At 36.0% G+C, this 21,361-nt stretch overlaps 22 non-coding genes across 22 annotated transcripts; all 22 read right to left on the bottom strand.

Annotated features, from left to right (window-relative positions):
- Positions 1-250: 250 nt before the first annotated feature.
- On the bottom strand, positions 251-324 carry Trnat-agu (transfer RNA threonine (anticodon AGU)). Its single transcript has one exon. It is a non-coding gene; the product is annotated as a tRNA-Thr (tRNA).
- An 889-nt stretch (positions 325-1,213) lies between these two features.
- Positions 1,214-1,287, bottom strand: Trnat-agu (transfer RNA threonine (anticodon AGU)). The gene has a single exon. It is a non-coding gene; the product is annotated as a tRNA-Thr (tRNA).
- An 889-nt stretch (positions 1,288-2,176) lies between these two features.
- Positions 2,177-2,250, bottom strand: Trnat-agu (transfer RNA threonine (anticodon AGU)). Its single transcript has one exon. It is a non-coding gene; the product is annotated as a tRNA-Thr (tRNA).
- An 889-nt stretch (positions 2,251-3,139) lies between these two features.
- Trnat-agu (transfer RNA threonine (anticodon AGU)) lies at positions 3,140-3,213 on the bottom strand. The gene has a single exon. It is a non-coding gene; the product is annotated as a tRNA-Thr (tRNA).
- Positions 3,214-4,102: 889 nt separating this feature from the next.
- On the bottom strand, positions 4,103-4,176 carry Trnat-agu (transfer RNA threonine (anticodon AGU)). Its single transcript has one exon. It is a non-coding gene; the product is annotated as a tRNA-Thr (tRNA).
- Positions 4,177-5,065: 889 nt separating this feature from the next.
- Trnat-agu (transfer RNA threonine (anticodon AGU)) lies at positions 5,066-5,139 on the bottom strand. Its single transcript has one exon. It is a non-coding gene; the product is annotated as a tRNA-Thr (tRNA).
- Positions 5,140-6,028: 889 nt separating this feature from the next.
- Trnat-agu (transfer RNA threonine (anticodon AGU)) lies at positions 6,029-6,102 on the bottom strand. The gene has a single exon. It is a non-coding gene; the product is annotated as a tRNA-Thr (tRNA).
- Positions 6,103-6,991: 889 nt separating this feature from the next.
- On the bottom strand, positions 6,992-7,065 carry Trnat-agu (transfer RNA threonine (anticodon AGU)). The gene has a single exon. It is a non-coding gene; the product is annotated as a tRNA-Thr (tRNA).
- Positions 7,066-7,954: 889 nt separating this feature from the next.
- On the bottom strand, positions 7,955-8,028 carry Trnat-agu (transfer RNA threonine (anticodon AGU)). The gene has a single exon. It is a non-coding gene; the product is annotated as a tRNA-Thr (tRNA).
- An 889-nt stretch (positions 8,029-8,917) lies between these two features.
- Positions 8,918-8,991, bottom strand: Trnat-agu (transfer RNA threonine (anticodon AGU)). Its single transcript has one exon. It is a non-coding gene; the product is annotated as a tRNA-Thr (tRNA).
- Positions 8,992-9,880: 889 nt separating this feature from the next.
- On the bottom strand, positions 9,881-9,954 carry Trnat-agu (transfer RNA threonine (anticodon AGU)). The gene has a single exon. It is a non-coding gene; the product is annotated as a tRNA-Thr (tRNA).
- Positions 9,955-10,843: 889 nt separating this feature from the next.
- Positions 10,844-10,917, bottom strand: Trnat-agu (transfer RNA threonine (anticodon AGU)). The gene has a single exon. It is a non-coding gene; the product is annotated as a tRNA-Thr (tRNA).
- Positions 10,918-11,806: 889 nt separating this feature from the next.
- Positions 11,807-11,880, bottom strand: Trnat-agu (transfer RNA threonine (anticodon AGU)). Its single transcript has one exon. It is a non-coding gene; the product is annotated as a tRNA-Thr (tRNA).
- Positions 11,881-12,769: 889 nt separating this feature from the next.
- Positions 12,770-12,843, bottom strand: Trnat-agu (transfer RNA threonine (anticodon AGU)). The gene has a single exon. It is a non-coding gene; the product is annotated as a tRNA-Thr (tRNA).
- An 889-nt stretch (positions 12,844-13,732) lies between these two features.
- Positions 13,733-13,806, bottom strand: Trnat-agu (transfer RNA threonine (anticodon AGU)). Its single transcript has one exon. It is a non-coding gene; the product is annotated as a tRNA-Thr (tRNA).
- An 889-nt stretch (positions 13,807-14,695) lies between these two features.
- Positions 14,696-14,769, bottom strand: Trnat-agu (transfer RNA threonine (anticodon AGU)). Its single transcript has one exon. It is a non-coding gene; the product is annotated as a tRNA-Thr (tRNA).
- Positions 14,770-15,658: 889 nt separating this feature from the next.
- Trnat-agu (transfer RNA threonine (anticodon AGU)) lies at positions 15,659-15,732 on the bottom strand. The gene has a single exon. It is a non-coding gene; the product is annotated as a tRNA-Thr (tRNA).
- Positions 15,733-16,621: 889 nt separating this feature from the next.
- Positions 16,622-16,695, bottom strand: Trnat-agu (transfer RNA threonine (anticodon AGU)). The gene has a single exon. It is a non-coding gene; the product is annotated as a tRNA-Thr (tRNA).
- Positions 16,696-17,584: 889 nt separating this feature from the next.
- On the bottom strand, positions 17,585-17,659 carry Trnat-agu (transfer RNA threonine (anticodon AGU)). Its single transcript has one exon. It is a non-coding gene; the product is annotated as a tRNA-Thr (tRNA).
- An 889-nt stretch (positions 17,660-18,548) lies between these two features.
- Trnat-agu (transfer RNA threonine (anticodon AGU)) lies at positions 18,549-18,623 on the bottom strand. The gene has a single exon. It is a non-coding gene; the product is annotated as a tRNA-Thr (tRNA).
- Positions 18,624-19,512: 889 nt separating this feature from the next.
- Positions 19,513-19,586, bottom strand: Trnat-agu (transfer RNA threonine (anticodon AGU)). Its single transcript has one exon. It is a non-coding gene; the product is annotated as a tRNA-Thr (tRNA).
- An 889-nt stretch (positions 19,587-20,475) lies between these two features.
- Trnat-agu (transfer RNA threonine (anticodon AGU)) lies at positions 20,476-20,549 on the bottom strand. Its single transcript has one exon. It is a non-coding gene; the product is annotated as a tRNA-Thr (tRNA).
- Between the last annotated feature and the right edge of the window lie 812 nt (positions 20,550-21,361).

Below are 21,361 nucleotides of genomic sequence, written 5' to 3'. Positions count from 1 at the left end.
GGCCGAACCTTCGGTAGACATTATTCATGTTCGACTTCTTGTTATCCGTTATTCGACAATTTTATTTTCAAATAAAGCAGTTCCAATGAATAGTGTTTTAACCATTCAAATGATTGCTTTGTAGGCTTACAAACCAGTGTAACTAATCGAGATGTACTTTATTAAAGTTCTCAATGTTGTCAGGAATAGGGGGAGGAATTAAGAGTAAGTGTATATGAGGCTAACTAACTGAAAATGACAGCAAAAAAGTAGCCTTCAGAGAGAGTCGAACTCTCGACCTCCAGTTTACTAGACTGGCGCTCTAACCAACTGAGCTATGAAGGCTCCATGATAAATGATTTGAAATATTCAATATTTATATCTAGACTTACTCTTCCGTGATCTATGGGCAAGTATATACAGGTGCACACTAATAGACAGAGAAAAAATTGCATTCTAGACATTATGTAGTTGCTTCTGCTTCATTTTACCTAAGAATGAGACGAAACGGTCGATTTAATGTTGATACATCGATTTTTCTTCCCATTGTGTTATTTCATCATATTTACTATTTCTGTCTCTCGGAATATATATATATGTATATTGATTGATGAATTTACAAAACAGAATTTCCAATTACCTGCAATTTGTCATGAAGCTAAATAACCAAAACGAAGCACTTGCATGTCTTTTGACGGTCGAATGTTACGGCTAGATATAAGTATACAATTCTGATGTCTGAAACTATTCTGTCGCCATAGCTCAGTCGGTTGACGGCCAGACAGGGAATACCGAGGACCGCAGTTCGAATCTCACAATGGGTTTTTGAATTTGAGAGCAATATTTTTCTCATTGAACTCAAATGTTTTTGACCTGTGCTATAAGCAAGATCAAACGTTAAATTCACATTTCTGAATTTGCCCGTAGATTTTCAAGTGACAATAACCTCAGGCGATATAACTTTGTTCACCTTTAGTATCCCCGGGCCGAACCTTCGGTAGACATTATTCATGTTCGACTTCTTGTTATCCGTTATTCGACAATTTTATTTTCAAATAAAGCAGTTCCAATGAATAGTGTTTTAACCATTCAAATGATTGCTTTGTAGGCTTACAAACCAGTGTAACTAATCGAGATGTACTTTATTAAAGTTCTCAATGTTGTCAGGAATAGGGGGATGAATTAAGAGTAAGTGTATATGAGGCTAACTAACTGAAAATGACAGCAAAAAAGTAGCCTTCAGAGAGAGTCGAACTCTCGACCTCCAGTTTACTAGACTGGCGCTCTAACCAACTGAGCTATGAAGGCTCCATGATAAATGATTTGAAATATTCAATATTTATATCTAGACTTACTCTTCCGTGATCTATGGGCAAGTATATACAGGTGCACACTAATAGACAGAGAAAAAATTGCATTCTAGACATTATGTAGTTGCTTCTGCTTCATTTTACCTAAGAATGAGACGAAACGGTCGATTTAATGTTGATACATCGATTTTTCTTCCCATTGTGTTATTTCATCATATTTACTATTTCTGTCTCTCGGAATATATATATATGTATATTGATTGATGAATTTACAAAACAGAATTTCCAATTACCTGCAATTTGTCATGAAGCTAAATAACCAAAACGAAGCACTTGCATGTCTTTTGACGGTCGAATGTTACGGCTAGATATAAGTATACAATTCTGATGTCTGAAACTATTCTGTCGCCATAGCTCAGTCGGTTGACGGCCAGACAGGGAATACCGAGGACCGCAATTCGAATCTCACAATGGGTTTTTGAATTTGAGAGCAATATTTTTCTCATTGAACTCAAATGTTTTTGACCTGTGCTATAAGCAAGATCAAACGTTAAATTCACATTTCTGAATTTGCCCGTAGATTTTCAAGTGACAATAACCTCAGGCGATATAACTTTGTTCACCTTTAGTATCCCCGGGCCGAACCTTCGGTAGACATTATTCATGTTCGACTTCTTGTTATCCGTTATTCGACAATTTTATTTTCAAATAAAGCAGTTCCAATGAATAGTGTTTTAACCATTCAAATGATTGCTTTGTAGGCTTACAAACCAGTGTAACTAATCGAGATGTACTTTATTAAAGTTCTCAATGTTGTCAGGAATAGGGGGATGAATTAAGAGTAAGTGTATATGAGGCTAACTAACTGAAAATGACAGCAAAAAAGTAGCCTTCAGAGAGAGTCGAACTCTCGACCTCCAGTTTACTAGACTGGCGCTCTAACCAACTGAGCTATGAAGGCTCCATGATAAATGATTTGAAATATTCAATATTTATATCTAGACTTACTCTTCCGTGATCTATGGGCAAGTATATACAGGTGCACACTAATAGACAGAGAAAAAATTGCATTCTAGACATTATGTAGTTGCTTCTGCTTCATTTTACCTAAGAATGAGACGAAACGGTCGATTTAATGTTGATACATCGATTTTTCTTCCCATTGTGTTATTTCATCATATTTACTATTTCTGTCTCTCGGAATATATATATATGTATATTGATTGATGAATTTACAAAACAGAATTTCCAATTACCTGCAATTTGTCATGAAGCTAAATAACCAAAACGAAGCACTTGCATGTCTTTTGACGGTCGAATGTTACGGCTAGATATAAGTATACAATTCTGATGTCTGAAACTATTCTGTCGCCATAGCTCAGTCGGTTGACGGCCAGACAGGGAATACCGAGGACCGCAGTTCGAATCTCACAATGGGTTTTTGAATTTGAGAGCAATATTTTTCTCATTGAACTCAAATGTTTTTGACCTGTGCTATAAGCAAGATCAAACGTTAAATTCACATTTCTGAATTTGCCCGTAGATTTTCAAGTGACAATAACCTCAGGCGATATAACTTTGTTCACCTTTAGTATCCCCGGGCCGAACCTTCGGTAGACATTATTCATGTTCGACTTCTTGTTATCCGTTATTCGACAATTTTATTTTCAAATAAAGCAGTTCCAATGAATAGTGTTTTAACCATTCAAATGATTGCTTTGTAGGCTTACAAACCAGTGTAACTAATCGAGATGTACTTTATTAAAGTTCTCAATGTTGTCAGGAATAGGGGGATGAATTAAGAGTAAGTGTATATGAGGCTAACTAACTGAAAATGACAGCAAAAAAGTAGCCTTCAGAGAGAGTCGAACTCTCGACCTCCAGTTTACTAGACTGGCGCTCTAACCAACTGAGCTATGAAGGCTCCATGATAAATGATTTGAAATATTCAATATTTATATCTAGACTTACTCTTCCGTGATCTATGGGCAAGTATATACAGGTGCACACTAATAGACAGAGAAAAAATTGCATTCTAGACATTATGTAGTTGCTTCTGCTTCATTTTACCTAAGAATGAGACGAAACGGTCGATTTAATGTTGATACATCGATTTTTCTTCCCATTGTGTTATTTCATCATATTTACTATTTCTGTCTCTCGGAATATATATATATGTATATTGATTGATGAATTTACAAAACAGAATTTCCAATTACCTGCAATTTGTCATGAAGCTAAATAACCAAAACGAAGCACTTGCATGTCTTTTGACGGTCGAATGTTACGGCTAGATATAAGTATACAATTCTGATGTCTGAAACTATTCTGTCGCCATAGCTCAGTCGGTTGACGGCCAGACAGGGAATACCGAGGACCGCAGTTCGAATCTCACAATGGGTTTTTGAATTTGAGAGCAATATTTTTCTCATTGAACTCAAATGTTTTTGACCTGTGCTATAAGCAAGATCAAACGTTAAATTCACATTTCTGAATTTGCCCGTAGATTTTCAAGTGACAATAACCTCAGGCGATATAACTTTGTTCACCTTTAGTATCCCCGGGCCGAACCTTCGGTAGACATTATTCATGTTCGACTTCTTGTTATCCGTTATTCGACAATTTTATTTTCAAATAAAGCAGTTCCAATGAATAGTGTTTTAACCATTCAAATGATTGCTTTGTAGGCTTACAAACCAGTGTAACTAATCGAGATGTACTTTATTAAAGTTCTCAATGTTGTCAGGAATAGGGGGATGAATTAAGAGTAAGTGTATATGAGGCTAACTAACTGAAAATGACAGCAAAAAAGTAGCCTTCAGAGAGAGTCGAACTCTCGACCTCCAGTTTACTAGACTGGCGCTCTAACCAACTGAGCTATGAAGGCTCCATGATAAATGATTTGAAATATTCAATATTTATATCTAGACTTACTCTTCCGTGATCTATGGGCAAGTATATACAGGTGCACACTAATAGACAGAGAAAAAATTGCATTCTAGACATTATGTAGTTGCTTCTGCTTCATTTTACCTAAGAATGAGACGAAACGGTCGATTTAATGTTGATACATCGATTTTTCTTCCCATTGTGTTATTTCATCATATTTACTATTTCTGTCTCTCGGAATATATATATATGTATATTGATTGATGAATTTACAAAACAGAATTTCCAATTACCTGCAATTTGTCATGAAGCTAAATAACCAAAACGAAGCACTTGCATGTCTTTTGACGGTCGAATGTTACGGCTAGATATAAGTATACAATTCTGATGTCTGAAACTATTCTGTCGCCATAGCTCAGTCGGTTGACGGCCAGACAGGGAATACCGAGGACCGCAGTTCGAATCTCACAATGGGTTTTTGAATTTGAGAGCAATATTTTTCTCATTGAACTCAAATGTTTTTGACCTGTGCTATAAGCAAGATCAAACGTTAAATTCACATTTCTGAATTTGCCCGTAGATTTTCAAGTGACAATAACCTCAGGCGATATAACTTTGTTCACCTTTAGTATCCCCGGGCCGAACCTTCGGTAGACATTATTCATGTTCGACTTCTTGTTATCCGTTATTCGACAATTTTATTTTCAAATAAAGCAGTTCCAATGAATAGTGTTTTAACCATTCAAATGATTGCTTTGTAGGCTTACAAACCAGTGTAACTAATCGAGATGTACTTTATTAAAGTTCTCAATGTTGTCAGGAATAGGGGGATGAATTAAGAGTAAGTGTATATGAGGCTAACTAACTGAAAATGACAGCAAAAAAGTAGCCTTCAGAGAGAGTCGAACTCTCGACCTCCAGTTTACTAGACTGGCGCTCTAACCAACTGAGCTATGAAGGCTCCATGATAAATGATTTGAAATATTCAATATTTATATCTAGACTTACTCTTCCGTGATCTATGGGCAAGTATATACAGGTGCACACTAATAGACAGAGAAAAAATTGCATTCTAGACATTATGTAGTTGCTTCTGCTTCATTTTACCTAAGAATGAGACGAAACGGTCGATTTAATGTTGATACATCGATTTTTCTTCCCATTGTGTTATTTCATCATATTTACTATTTCTGTCTCTCGGAATATATATATATGTATATTGATTGATGAATTTACAAAACAGAATTTCCAATTACCTGCAATTTGTCATGAAGCTAAATAACCAAAACGAAGCACTTGCATGTCTTTTGACGGTCGAATGTTACGGCTAGATATAAGTATACAATTCTGATGTCTGAAACTATTCTGTCGCCATAGCTCAGTCGGTTGACGGCCAGACAGGGAATACCGAGGACCGCAGTTCGAATCTCACAATGGGTTTTTGAATTTGAGAGCAATATTTTTCTCATTGAACTCAAATGTTTTTGACCTGTGCTATAAGCAAGATCAAACGTTAAATTCACATTTCTGAATTTGCCCGTAGATTTTCAAGTGACAATAACCTCAGGCGATATAACTTTGTTCACCTTTAGTATCCCCGGGCCGAACCTTCGGTAGACATTATTCATGTTCGACTTCTTGTTATCCGTTATTCGACAATTTTATTTTCAAATAAAGCAGTTCCAATGAATAGTGTTTTAACCATTCAAATGATTGCTTTGTAGGCTTACAAACCAGTGTAACTAATCGAGATGTACTTTATTAAAGTTCTCAATGTTGTCAGGAATAGGGGGATGAATTAAGAGTAAGTGTATATGAGGCTAACTAACTGAAAATGACAGCAAAAAAGTAGCCTTCAGAGAGAGTCGAACTCTCGACCTCCAGTTTACTAGACTGGCGCTCTAACCAACTGAGCTATGAAGGCTCCATGATAAATGATTTGAAATATTCAATATTTATATCTAGACTTACTCTTCCGTGATCTATGGGCAAGTATATACAGGTGCACACTAATAGACAGAGAAAAAATTGCATTCTAGACATTATGTAGTTGCTTCTGCTTCATTTTACCTAAGAATGAGACGAAACGGTCGATTTAATGTTGATACATCGATTTTTCTTCCCATTGTGTTATTTCATCATATTTACTATTTCTGTCTCTCGGAATATATATATATGTATATTGATTGATGAATTTACAAAACAGAATTTCCAATTACCTGCAATTTGTCATGAAGCTAAATAACCAAAACGAAGCACTTGCATGTCTTTTGACGGTCGAATGTTACGGCTAGATATAAGTATACAATTCTGATGTCTGAAACTATTCGGTCGCCATAGCTCAGTCGGTTGACGGCCAGACAGGGAATACCGAGGACCGCAGTTCGAATCTCACAATGGGTTTTTGAATTTGAGAGCAATATTTTTCTCATTGAACTCAAATGTTTTTGACCTGTGCTATAAGCAAGATCAAACGTTAAATTCACATTTCTGAATTTGCCCGTAGATTTTCAAGTGACAATAACCTCAGGCGATATAACTTTGTTCACCTTTAGTATCCCCGGGCCGAACCTTCGGTAGACATTATTCATGTTCGACTTCTTGTTATCCGTTATTCGACAATTTTATTTTCAAATAAAGCAGTTCCAATGAATAGTGTTTTAACCATTCAAATGATTGCTTTGTAGGCTTACAAACCAGTGTAACTAATCGAGATGTACTTTATTAAAGTTCTCAATGTTGTCAGGAATAGGGGGATGAATTAAGAGTAAGTGTATATGAGGCTAACTAACTGAAAATGACAGCAAAAAAGTAGCCTTCAGAGAGAGTCGAACTCTCGACCTCCAGTTTACTAGACTGGCGCTCTAACCAACTGAGCTATGAAGGCTCCATGATAAATGATTTGAAATATTCAATATTTATATCTAGACTTACTCTTCCGTGATCTATGGGCAAGTATATACAGGTGCACACTAATAGACAGAGAAAAAATTGCATTCTAGACATTATGTAGTTGCTTCTGCTTCATTTTACCTAAGAATGAGACGAAACGGTCGATTTAATGTTGATACATCGATTTTTCTTCCCATTGTGTTATTTCATCATATTTACTATTTCTGTCTCTCGGAATATATATATATGTATATTGATTGATGAATTTACAAAACAGAATTTCCAATTACCTGCAATTTGTCATGAAGCTAAATAACCAAAACGAAGCACTTGCATGTCTTTTGACGGTCGAATGTTACGGCTAGATATAAGTATACAATTCTGATGTCTGAAACTATTCTGTCGCCATAGCTCAGTCGGTTGACGGCCAGACAGGGAATACCGAGGACCGCAGTTCGAATCTCACAATGGGTTTTTGAATTTGGGAGCAATATTTTTCTCATTGAACTCAAATGTTTTTGACCTGTGCTATAAGCAAGATCAAACGTTAAATTCACATTTCTGAATTTGCCCGTAGATTTTCAAGTGACAATAACCTCAGGCGATATAACTTTGTTCACCTTTAGTATCCCCGGGCCGAACCTTCGGTAGACATTATTCATGTTCGACTTCTTGTTATCCGTTATTCGACAATTTTATTTTCAAATAAAGCAGTTCCAATGAATAGTGTTTTAACCATTCAAATGATTGCTTTGTAGGCTTACAAACCAGTGTAACTAATCGAGATGTACTTTATTAAAGTTCTCAATGTTGTCAGGAATAGGGGGATGAATTAAGAGTAAGTGTATATGAGGCTAACTAACTGAAAATGACAGCAAAAAAGTAGCCTTCAGAGAGAGTCGAACTCTCGACCTCCAGTTTACTAGACTGGCACTCTAACCAACTGAGCTATGAAGGCTCCATGATAAATGATTTGAAATATTCAATATTTATATCTAGACTTACTCTTCCGTGATCTATGGGCAAGTATATACAGGTGCACACTAATAGACAGAGAAAAAATTGCATTCTAGACATTATGTAGTTGCTTCTGCTTCATTTTACCTAAGAATGAGACGAAACGGTCGATTTAATGTTGATACATCGATTTTTCTTCCCATTGTGTTATTTCATCATATTTACTATTTCTGTCTCTCGGAATATATATATATGTATATTGATTGATGAATTTACAAAACAGAATTTCCAATTACCTGCAATTTGTCATGAAGCTAAATAACCAAAACGAAGCACTTGCATGTCTTTTGACGGTCGAATGTTACGGCTAGATATAAGTATACAATTCTGATGTCTGAAACTATTCTGTCGCCATAGCTCAGTCGGTTGACGGCCAGACAGGGAATACCGAGGACCGCAGTTCGAATCTCACAATGGGTTTTTGAATTTGAGAGCAATATTTTTCTCATTGAACTCAAATGTTTTTGACCTGTGCTATAAGCAAGATCAAACGTTAAATTCACATTTCTGAATTTGCCCGTAGATTTTCAAGTGACAATAACCTCAGGCGATATAACTTTGTTCACCTTTAGTATCCCCGGGCCGAACCTTCGGTAGACATTATTCATGTTCGACTTCTTGTTATCCGTTATTCGACAATTTTATTTTCAAATAAAGCAGTTCCAATGAATAGTGTTTTAACCATTCAAATGATTGCTTTGTAGGCTTACAAACCAGTGTAACTAATCGAGATGTACTTTATTAAAGTTCTCAATGTTGTCAGGAATAGGGGGATGAATTAAGAGTAAGTGTATATGAGGCTAACTAACTGAAAATGACAGCAAAAAAGTAGCCTTCAGAGAGAGTCGAACTCTCGACCTCCAGTTTACTAGACTGGCGCTCTAACCAACTGAGCTATGAAGGCTCCATGATAAATGATTTGAAATATTCAATATTTATATCTAGACTTACTCTTCCGTGATCTATGGGCAAGTATATACAGGTGCACACTAATAGACAGAGAAAAAATTGCATTCTAGACATTATGTAGTTGCTTCTGCTTCATTTTACCTAAGAATGAGACGAAACGGTCGATTTAATGTTGATACATCGATTTTTCTTCCCATTGTGTTATTTCATCATATTTACTATTTCTGTCTCTCGGAATATATATATATGTATATTGATTGATGAATTTACAAAACAGAATTTCCAATTACCTGCAATTTGTCATGAAGCTAAATAACCAAAACGAAGCACTTGCATGTCTTTTGACGGTCGAATGTTACGGCTAGATATAAGTATACAATTCTGATGTCTGAAACTATTCTGTCGCCATAGCTCAGTCGGTTGACGGCCAGACAGGGAATACCGAGGACCGCAGTTCGAATCTCACAATGGGTTTTTGAATTTGAGAGCAATATTTTTCTCATTGAACTCAAATGTTTTTGACCTGTGCTATAAGCAAGATCAAACGTTAAATTCACATTTCTGAATTTGCCCGTAGATTTTCAAGTGACAATAACCTCAGGCGATATAACTTTGTTCACCTTTAGTATCCCCGGGCCGAACCTTCGGTAGACATTATTCATGTTCGACTTCTTGTTATCCGTTATTCGACAATTTTATTTTCAAATAAAGCAGTTCCAATGAATAGTGTTTTAACCATTCAAATGATTGCTTTGTAGGCTTACAAACCAGTGTAACTAATCGAGATGTACTTTATTAAAGTTCTCAATGTTGTCAGGAATAGGGGGATGAATTAAGAGTAAGTGTATATGAGGCTAACTAACTGAAAATGACAGCAAAAAAGTAGCCTTCAGAGAGAGTCGAACTCTCGACCTCCAGTTTACTAGACTGGCGCTCTAACCAACTGAGCTATGAAGGCTCCATGATAAATGATTTGAAATATTCAATATTTATATCTAGACTTACTCTTCCGTGATCTATGGGCAAGTATATACAGGTGCACACTAATAGACAGAGAAAAAATTGCATTCTAGACATTATGTAGTTGCTTCTGCTTCATTTTACCTAAGAATGAGACGAAACGGTCGATTTAATGTTGATACATCGATTTTTCTTCCCATTGTGTTATTTCATAATATTTACTATTTCTGTCTCTCGGAATATATATATATGTATATTGATTGATGAATTTACAAAACAGAATTTCCAATTACCTGCAATTTGTCATGAAGCTAAATAACCAAAACGAAGCACTTGCATGTCTTTTGACGGTCGAATGTTACGGCTAGATATAAGTATACAATTCTGATGTCTGAAACTATTCTGTCGCCATAGCTCAGTCGGTTGACGGCCAGACAGGGAATACCGAGGACCGCAGTTCGAATCTCACAATGGGTTTTTGAATTTGAGAGCAATATTTTTCTCATTGAACTCAAATGTTTTTGACCTGTGCTATAAGCAAGATCAAACGTTAAATTCACATTTCTGAATTTGCCCGTAGATTTTCAAGTGACAATAACCTCAGGCGATATAACTTTGTTCACCTTTAGTATCCCCGGGCCGAACCTTCGGTAGACATTATTCATGTTCGACTTCTTGTTATCCGTTATTCGACAATTTTATTTTCAAATAAAGCAGTTCCAATGAATAGTGTTTTAACCATTCAAATGATTGCTTTGTAGGCTTACAAACCAGTGTAACTAATCGAGATGTACTTTATTAAAGTTCTCAATGTTGTCAGGAATAGGGGGATGAATTAAGAGTAAGTGTATATGAGGCTAACTAACTGAAAATGACAGCAAAAAAGTAGCCTTCAGAGAGAGTCGAACTCTCGACCTCCAGTTTACTAGACTGGCGCTCTAACCAACTGAGCTATGAAGGCTCCATGATAAATGATTTGAAATATTCAATATTTATATCTAGACTTACTCTTCCGTGATCTATGGGCAAGTATATACAGGTGCACACTAATAGACAGAGAAAAAATTGCATTCTAGACATTATGTAGTTGCTTCTGCTTCATTTTACCTAAGAATGAGACGAAACGGTCGATTTAATGTTGATACATCGATTTTTCTTCCCATTGTGTTATTTCATCATATTTACTATTTCTGTCTCTCGGAATATATATATATGTATATTGATTGATGAATTTACAAAACAGAATTTCCAATTACCTGCAATTTGTCATGAAGCTAAATAACCAAAACGAAGCACTTGCATGTCTTTTGACGGTCGAATGTTACGGCTAGATATAAGTATACAATTCTGATGTCTGAAACTATTCTGTCGCCATAGCTCAGTCGGTTGACGGCCAGACAGGGAATACCGAGGACCGCAGTTCGAATCTCACAATGGGTTTTTGAATTTGAGAGCAATATTTTTCTCATTGAACTCAAATGTTTTTGACCTGTGCTATAAGCAAGATCAAACGTTAAATTCACATTTCTGAATTTGCCCGTAGATTTTCAAGTGACAATAACCTCAGGCGATATAACTTTGTTCACCTTTAGTATCCCCGGGCCGAACCTTCGGTAGACATTATTCATGTTCGACTTCTTGTTATCCGTTATTCGACAATTTTATTTTCAAATAAAGCAGTTCCAATGAATAGTGTTTTAACCATTCAAATGATTGCTTTGTAGGCTTACAAACCAGTGTAACTAATCGAGATGTACTTTATTAAAGTTCTCAATGTTGTCAGGAATAGGGGGATGAATTAAGAGTAAGTGTATATGAGGCTAACTAACTGAAAATGACAGCAAAAAAGTAGCCTTCAGAGAGAGTCGAACTCTCGACCTCCAGTTTACTAGACTGGCGCTCTAACCAACTGAGCTATGAAGGCTCCATGATAAATGATTTGAAATATTCAATATTTATATCTAGACTTACTCTTCCGTGATCTATGGGCAAGTATATACAGGTGCACACTAATAGACAGAGAAAAAATTGCATTCTAGACATTATGTAGTTGCTTCTGCTTCATTTTACCTAAGAATGAGACGAAACGGTCGATTTAATGTTGATACATCGATTTTTCTTCCCATTGTGTTATTTCATCATATTTACTATTTCTGTCTCTCGGAATATATATATATGTATATTGATTGATGAATTTACAAAACAGAATTTCCAATTACCTGCAATTTGTCATGAAGCTAAATAACCAAAACGAAGCACTTGCATGTCTTTTGACGGTCGAATGTTACGGCTAGATATAAGTATACAATTCTGATGTCTGAAACTATTCTGTCGCCATAGCTCAGTCGGTTGACGGCCAGACAGGGAATACCGAGGACCGCAGTTCGAATCTCACAATGGGTTTTTGAATTTGAGAGCAATATTTTTCTCATTGAACTCAAATGTTTTTGACCTGTGCTATAAGCAAGATCAAACGTTAAATTCACATTTCTGAATTTGCCCGTAGATTTTCAAGTGACAATAACCTCAGGCGATATAACTTTGTTCACCTTTAGTATCCCCGGGCCGAACCTTCGGTAGACATTATTCATGTTCGACTTCTTGTTATCCGTTATTCGACAATTTTATTTTCAAATAAAGCAGTTCCAATGAATAGTGTTTTAACCATTCAAATGATTGCTTTGTAGGCTTACAAACCAGTGTAACTAATCGAGATGTACTTTATTAAAGTTCTCAATGTTGTCAGGAATAGGGGGATGAATTAAGAGTAAGTGTATATGAGGCTAACTAACTGAAAATGACAGCAAAAAAGTAGCCTTCAGAGAGAGTCGAACTCTCGACCTCCAGTTTACTAGACTGGCGCTCTAACCAACTGAGCTATGAAGGCTCCATGATAAATGATTTGAAATATTCAATATTTATATCTAGACTTACTCTTCCGTGATCTATGGGCAAGTATATACAGGTGCACACTAATAGACAGAGAAAAAATTGCATTCTAGACATTATGTAGTTGCTTCTGCTTCATTTTACCTAAGAATGAGACGAAACGGTCGATTTAATGTTGATACATCGATTTTTCTTCCCATTGTGTTATTTCATAATATTTACTATTTCTGTCTCTCGGAATATATATATATGTATATTGATTGATGAATTTACAAAACAGAATTTCCAATTACCTGCAATTTGTCATGAAGCTAAATAACCAAAACGAAGCACTTGCATGTCTTTTGACGGTCGAATGTTACGGCTAGATATAAGTATACAATTCTGATGTCTGAAACTATTCTGTCGCCATAGCTCAGTCGGTTGACGGCCAGACAGGGAATACCGAGGACCGCAGTTCGAATCTCACAATGGGTTTTTGAATTTGAGAGCAATATTTTTCTCATTGAACTCAAATGTTTTTGACCTGTGCTATAAGCAAGATCAAACGTTAAATTCACATTTCTGAATTTGCCCGTAGATTTTCAAGTGACAATAACCTCAGGCGATATAACTTTGTTCACCTTTAGTATCCCCGGGCCGAACCTTCGGTAGACATTATTCATGTTCGACTTCTTGTTATCCGTTATTCGACAATTTTATTTTCAAATAAAGCAGTTCCAATGAATAGTGTTTTAACCATTCAAATGATTGCTTTGTAGGCTTACAAACCAGTGTAACTAATCGAGATGTACTTTATTAAAGTTCTCAATGTTGTCAGGAATAGGGGGATGAATTAAGAGTAAGTGTATATGAGGCTAACTAACTGAAAATGACAGCAAAAAAGTAGCCTTCAGAGAGAGTCGAACTCTCGACCTCCAGTTTACTAGACTGGCGCTCTAACCAACTGAGCTATGAAGGCTCCATGATAAATGATTTGAAATATTCAATATTTATATCTAGACTTACTCTTCCGTGATCTATGGGCAAGTATATACAGGTGCACACTAATAGACAGAGAAAAAATTGCATTCTAGACATTATGTAGTTGCTTCTGCTTCATTTTACCTAAGAATGAGACGAAACGGTCGATTTAATGTTGATACATCGATTTTTCTTCCCATTGTGTTATTTCATCATATTTACTATTTCTGTCTCTCGGAATATATATATATGTATATTGATTGATGAATTTACAAAACAGAATTTCCAATTACCTGCAATTTGTCATGAAGCTAAATAACCAAAACGAAGCACTTGCATGTCTTTTGACGGTCGAATGTTACGGCTAGATATAAGTATACAATTATGATGTCTGAAACTATTCTGTCGCCATAGCTCAGTCGGTTGACGGCCAGACAGGGAATACCGAGGACCGCAGTTCGAATCTCACAATGGGTTTTTGAATTTGAGAGCAATATTTTTCTCATTGAACTCAAATGTTTTTGACCTGTGCTATAAGCAAGATCAAACGTTAAATTCACATTTCTGAATTTGCCCGTAGATTTTCAAGTGACAATAACCTCAGGCGATATAACTTTGTTCACCTTTAGTATCCCCGGGCCGAACCTTCGGTAGACATTATTCATGTTCGACTTCTTGTTATCCGTTATTCGACAATTTTATTTTCAAATAAAGCAGTTCCAATGAATAGTGTTTTAACCATTCAAATGATTGCTTTGTAGGCTTACAAACCAGTGTAACTAATCGAGATGTACTTTATTAAAGTTCTCAATGTTGTCAGGAATAGGGGGATGAATTAAGAGTAAGTGTATATGAGGCTAACTAACTGAAAATGACAGCAAAAAAGTAGCCTTCAGAGAGAGTCGAACTCTCGACCTCCAGTTTACTAGACTGGCGCTCTAACCAACTGAGCTATGAAGGCTCCATGATAAATGATTTGAAATATTCAATATTTATATCTAGACTTACTCTTCCGTGATCTATGGGCAAGTATATACAGGTGCACACTAATAGACAGAGAAAAAATTGCATTCTAGACATTATGTAGTTGCTTCTGCTTCATTTTACCTAAGAATGAGACGAAACGGTCGATTTAATGTTGATACATCGATTTTTCTTCCCATTGTGTTATTTCATCATATTTACTATTTCTGTCTCTCGGAATATATATATATGTATATTGATTGATGAATTTACAAAACAGAATTTCCAATTACCTGCAATTTGTCATGAAGCTAAATAACCAAAACGAAGCACTTGCATGTCTTTTGACGGTCGAATGTTACGGCTAGATATAAGTATACAATTCTGATGTCTGAAACTATTCTGTCGCCATAGCTCAGTCGGTTGACGGCCAGACAGGGAATACCGAGGACCGCAGTTCGAATCTCACAATGGGTTTTTGAATTTGAGAGCAATATTTTTCTCATTGAACTCAAATGTTTTTGACCTGTGCTATAAGCAAGATCAAACGTTAAATTCACATTTCTGAATTTGCCCGTAGATTTTCAAGTGACAATAACCTCAGGCGATATAACTTTGTTCACCTTTAGTATCCCCGGGCCGAACCTTCGGTAGACATTATTCATGTTCGACTTCTTGTTATCCGTTATTCGACAATTTTATTTTCAAATAAAGCAGTTCCAATGAATAGTGTTTTAACCATTCAAATGATTGCTTTGTAGGCTTACAAACCAGTGTAACTAATCGAGATGTACTTTATTAAAGTTCTCAATGTTGTCAGGAATAGGGGGATGAATTAAGAGTAAGTGTATATGAGGCTAACTAACTGAAAATGACAGCAAAAAAGTAGCCTTCAGAGAGAGTCGAACTCTCGACCTCCAGTTTACTAGACTGGCGCTCTAACCAACTGAGCTATGAAGGCTCCATGATAAATGATTTGAAATATTCAATATTTATATCTAGACTTACTCTTCCGTGATCTATGGGCAAGTATATACAGGTGCACACTAATAGACAGAGAAAAAATTGCATTCTAGACATTATGTAGTTGCTTCTGCTTCATTTTACCTAAGAATGAGACGAAACGGTCGATTTAATGTTGATACATCGATTTTTCTTCCCATTGTGTTATTTCATCATATTTACTATTTCTGTCTCTCGGAATATATATATATGTATATTGATTGATGAATTTACAAAACAGAATTTCCAATTACCTGCAATTTGTCATGAAGCTAAATAACCAAAACGAAGCACTTGCATGTCTTTTGACGGTCGAATGTTACGGCTAGATATAAGTATACAATTCTGATGTCTGAAACTATTCTGTCGCCATAGCTCAGTCGGTTGACGGCCAGACAGGGAATACCGAGGACCGCAGTTCGAATCTCACAATGGGTTTTTGAATTTGAGAGCAATATTTTTCTCATTGAACTCAAATGTTTTTGACCTGTGCTATAAGCAAGATCAAACGTTAAATTCACATTTCTGAATTTGCCCGTAGATTTTCAAGTGACAATAACCTCAGGCGATATAACTTTGTTCACCTTTAGTATCCCCGGGCCGAACCTTCGGTAGACATTATTCATGTTCGACTTCTTGTTATCCGTTATTCGACAATTTTATTTTCAAATAAAGCAGTTCCAATGAATAGTGTTTTAACCATTCAAATGATTGCTTTGTAGGCTTACAAACCAGTGTAACTAATCGAGATGTACTTTATTAAAGTTCTCAATGTTGTCAGGAATAGGGGGATGAATTAAGAGTAAGTGTATATGAGGCTAACTAACTGAAAATGACAGCAAAAAAGTAGCCTTCAGAGAGAGTCGAACTCTCGACCTCCAGTTTACTAGACTGGCGCTCTAACCAACTGAGCTATGAAGGCTCCATGATAAATGATTTGAAATATTCAATATTTATATCTAGACTTACTCTTCCGTGATCTATGGGCAAGTATATACAGGTGCACACTAATAGACAGAGAAAAAATTGCATTCTAGACATTATGTAGTTGCTTCTGCTTCATTTTACCTAAGAATGAGACGAAACGGTCGATTTAATGTTGATACATCGATTTTTCTTCCCATTGTGTTATTTCATCATATTTACTATTTCTGTCTCTCGGAATATATATATATGTATATTGATTGATGAATTTACAAAACAGAATTTCCAATTACCTGCAATTTGTCATGAAGCTAAATAACCAAAACGAAGCACTTGCATGTCTTTTGACGGTCGAATGTTACGGCTAGATATAAGTATACAATTCTGATGTCTGAAACTATTCTGTCGCCATAGCTCAGTCGGTTGACGGCCAGACAGGGAATACCGAGGACCGCAGTTCGAATCTCACAATGGGTTTTTGAATTTGAGAGCAATATTTTTCTCATTGAACTCAAATGTTTTTGACCTGTGCTATAAGCAAGATCAAACGTTAAATTCACATTTCTGAATTTGCCCGTAGATTTTCAAGTGACAATAACCTCAGGCGATATAACTTTGTTCACCTTTAGTATCCCCGGGCCGAACCTTCGGTAGACATTATTCATGTTCGACTTCTTGTTATCCGTTATTCGACAATTTTATTTTCAAATAAAGCAGTTCCAATGAATAGTGTTTTAACCATTCAAATGATTGCTTTGTAGGCTTACAAACCAGTGTAACTAATCGAGATGTACTTTATTAAAGTTCTCAATGTTGTCAGGAATAGGGGGATGAATTAAGAGTAAGTGTATATGAGGCTAACTAACTGAAAATGACAGCAAAAAAGTAGCCTTCAGAGAGAGTCGAACTCTCGACCTCCAGTTTACTAGACTGGCGCTCTAACCAACTTGAGCTATGAAGGCTCCATGATAAATGATTTGAAATATTCAATATTTATATCTAGACTTACTCTTCCGTGATCTATGGGCAAGTATATACAGGTGCACACTAATAGACAGAGAAAAAATTGCATTCTAGACATTATGTAGTTGCTTCTGCTTCATTTTACCTAAGAATGAGACGAAACGGTCGATTTAATGTTGATACATCGATTTTTCTTCCCATTGTGTTATTTCATCATATTTACTATTTCTGTCTCTCGGAATATATATATATGTATATTGATTGATGAATTTACAAAACAGAATTTCCAATTACCTGCAATTTGTCATGAAGCTAAATAACCAAAACGAAGCACTTGCATGTCTTTTGACGGTCGAATGTTACGGCTAGATATAAGTATACAATTCTGATGTCTGAAACTATTCTGTCGCCATAGCTCAGTCGGTTGACGGCCAGACAGGGAATACCGAGGACCGCAGTTCGAATCTCACAATGGGTTTTTGAATTTGAGAGCAATATTTTTCTCATTGAACTCAAATGTTTTTGACCTGTGCTATAAGCAAGATCAAACGTTAAATTCACATTTCTGAATTTGCCCGTAGATTTTCAAGTGACAATAACCTCAGGCGATATAACTTTGTTCACCTTTAGTATCCCCGGGCCGAACCTTCGGTAGACATTATTCATGTTCGACTTCTTGTTATCCGTTATTCGACAATTTTATTTTCAAATAAAGCAGTTCCAATGAATAGTGTTTTAACCATTCAAATGATTGCTTTGTAGGCTTACAAACCAGTGTAACTAATCGAGATGTACTTTATTAAAGTTCTCAATGTTGTCAGGAATAGGGGGATGAATTAAGAGTAAGTGTATATGAGGCTAACTAACTGAAAATGACAGCAAAAAAGTAGCCTTCAGAGAGAGTCGAACTCTCGACCTCCAGTTTACTAGACTGGCGCTCTAACCAACTTGAGCTATGAAGGCTCCATGATAAATGATTTGAAATATTCAATATTTATATCTAGACTTACTCTTCCGTGATCTATGGGCAAGTATATACAGGTGCACACTAATAGACAGAGAAAAAATTGCATTCTAGACATTATGTAGTTGCTTCTGCTTCATTTTACCTAAGAATGAGACGAAACGGTCGATTTAATGTTGATACATCGATTTTTCTTCCCATTGTGTTATTTCATCATATTTACTATTTCTGTCTCTCGGAATATATATATATGTATATTGATTGATGAATTTACAAAACAGAATTTCCAATTACCTGCAATTTGTCATGAAGCTAAATAACCAAAACGAAGCACTTGCATGTCTTTTGACGGTCGAATGTTACGGCTAGATATAAGTATACAATTCTGATGTCTGAAACTATTCTGTCGCCATAGCTCAGTCGGTTGACGGCCAGACAGGGAATACCGAGGACCGCAGTTCGAATCTCACAATGGGTTTTTGAATTTGAGAGCAATATTTTTCTCATTGAACTCAAATGTTTTTGACCTGTGCTATAAGCAAGATCAAACGTTAAATTCACATTTCTGAATTTGCCCGTAGATTTTCAAGTGACAATAACCTCAGGCGATATAACTTTGTTCACCTTTAGTATCCCCGGGCCGAACCTTCGGTAGACATTATTCATGTTCGACTTCTTGTTATCCGTTATTCGACAATTTTATTTTCAAATAAAGCAGTTCCAATGAATAGTGTTTTAACCATTCAAATGATTGCTTTGTAGGCTTACAAACCAGTGTAACTAATCGAGATGTACTTTATTACAGTTCTCAATGTTGTCAGGAATAGGGGGATGAATTAAGAGTAAGTGTATATGAGGCTAACTAACTGAAAATGACAGCAAAAAAGTAGCCTTCAGAGAGAGTCGAACTCTCGACCTCCAGTTTACTAGACTGGCGCTCTAACCAACTGAGCTATGAAGGCTCCATGATAAATGATTTGAAATATTCAATATTTATATCTAGACTTACTCTTCCGTGATCTATGGGCAAGTATATACAGGTGCACACTAATAGACAGAGAAAAAATTGCATTCTAGACATTATGTAGTTGCTTCTGCTTCATTTTACCTAAGAATGAGACGAAACGGTCGATTTAATGTTGATACATCGATTTTTCTTCCCATTGTGTTATTTCATCATATTTACTATTTCTGTCTCTCGGAATATATATATATGTATATTGATTGATGAATTTACAAAACAGAATTTCCAATTACCTGCAATTTGTCATGAAGCTAAATAACCAAAACGAAGCACTTGCATGTCTTTTGACGGTCGAATGTTACGGCTAGATATAAGTATACAATTCTGATGTCTGAAACTATTCTGTCGCCATAGCTCAGTCGGTTGACGGCCAGACAGGGAATACCGAGGACCGCAGTTCGAATCTCACAATGGGTTTTTGAATTTGAGAGCAATATTTTTCTCATTGAACTCAAATGTTTTTGACCTGTGCTATAAGCAAGATCAAATGTTAAATTCACATTTCTGAATTTGCCCGTAGATTTTCAAGTGACAATAACCTCAGGCGATATAACTTTGTTCACCTTTAGTATCCCCGGGCCGAACCTTCGGTAGACATTATTCATGTTCGACTTCTTGTTATCCGTTATTCGACAATTTTATTTTCAAATAAAGCAGTTCCAATGAATAGTGTTTTAACCATTCAAATGATTGCTTTGTAGGCTTACAAACCAGTGTAACTAATCGAGATGTACTTTATTACAGTTCTCAATGTTGTCAGGAATAGGGGGATGAATTAAGAGTAAGTGTATATGAGGCTAACTAACTGAAAATGACAGCAAAAAAGTAGCCTTCAGAGAGAGTCGAACTCTCGACCTCCAGTTTACTAGACTGGCGCTCTAACCAACTGAGCTATGAAGGCTCCATGATAAATGATTTGAAATATTCAATATTTATATCTAGACTTACTCTTCCGTGATCTATGGGCAAGTATATACAGGTGCACACTAATAGACAGAGAAAAAATTGCATTCTAGACATTATGTAGTTGCTTCTGCTTCATTTTACCTAAGAATGAGACGAAACGGTCGATTTAATGTTGATACATCGATTTTTCTTCCCATTGTGTTATTTCATCATATTTACTATTTCTGTCTCTCGGAATATATATATATGTATATTGATTGATGAATTTACAAAACAGAATTTCCAATTACCTGCAATTTGTCATGAAGCTAAATAACCAAAACGAAGCACTTGCATGTCTTTTGACGGTCGAATGTTACGGCTAGATATAAGTATACAATTCTGATGTCTGAAACTATTCTGTCGCCATAGCTCAGTCGGTTGACGGCCAGACAGGGAATACCGAGGACCGCAGTTCGAATCTCACAATGGGTTTTTGAATTTGAGAGCAATATTTTTCTCATTGAACTCAAATGTTTTTGACCTGTGCTATAAGCAAGATCAAACGTTAAATTCACATTTCTGAATTTGCCCGTAGATTTTCAAGTGACAATAACCTCAGGCGATATAACTTTGTTCACCTTTAGTATCCCCGGGCCGAACCTTCGGTAGACATTATTCATGTTCGACTTCTTGTTATCCGTTATTCGACAATTTTATTTTCAAATAAAGCAGTTCCAATGAATAGTGTTTTAACCATTCAAATGATTGCTTTGTAGGCTTACAAACCAGTGTAACTAATCGAGATGTACTTTATTAAAGTTCTCA

This window comes from Mytilus edulis, chromosome 5 (assembly GCF_963676685.1).
Source record: "Mytilus edulis chromosome 5, xbMytEdul2.2, whole genome shotgun sequence".
In the NCBI taxonomy this organism is placed as follows: domain Eukaryota; kingdom Metazoa; phylum Mollusca; class Bivalvia; order Mytilida; family Mytilidae; genus Mytilus; species Mytilus edulis.
The sequence above is the reverse complement of the archived record's forward strand: the minus strand, read 5'-3'. Positions and strand labels throughout refer to the sequence as shown.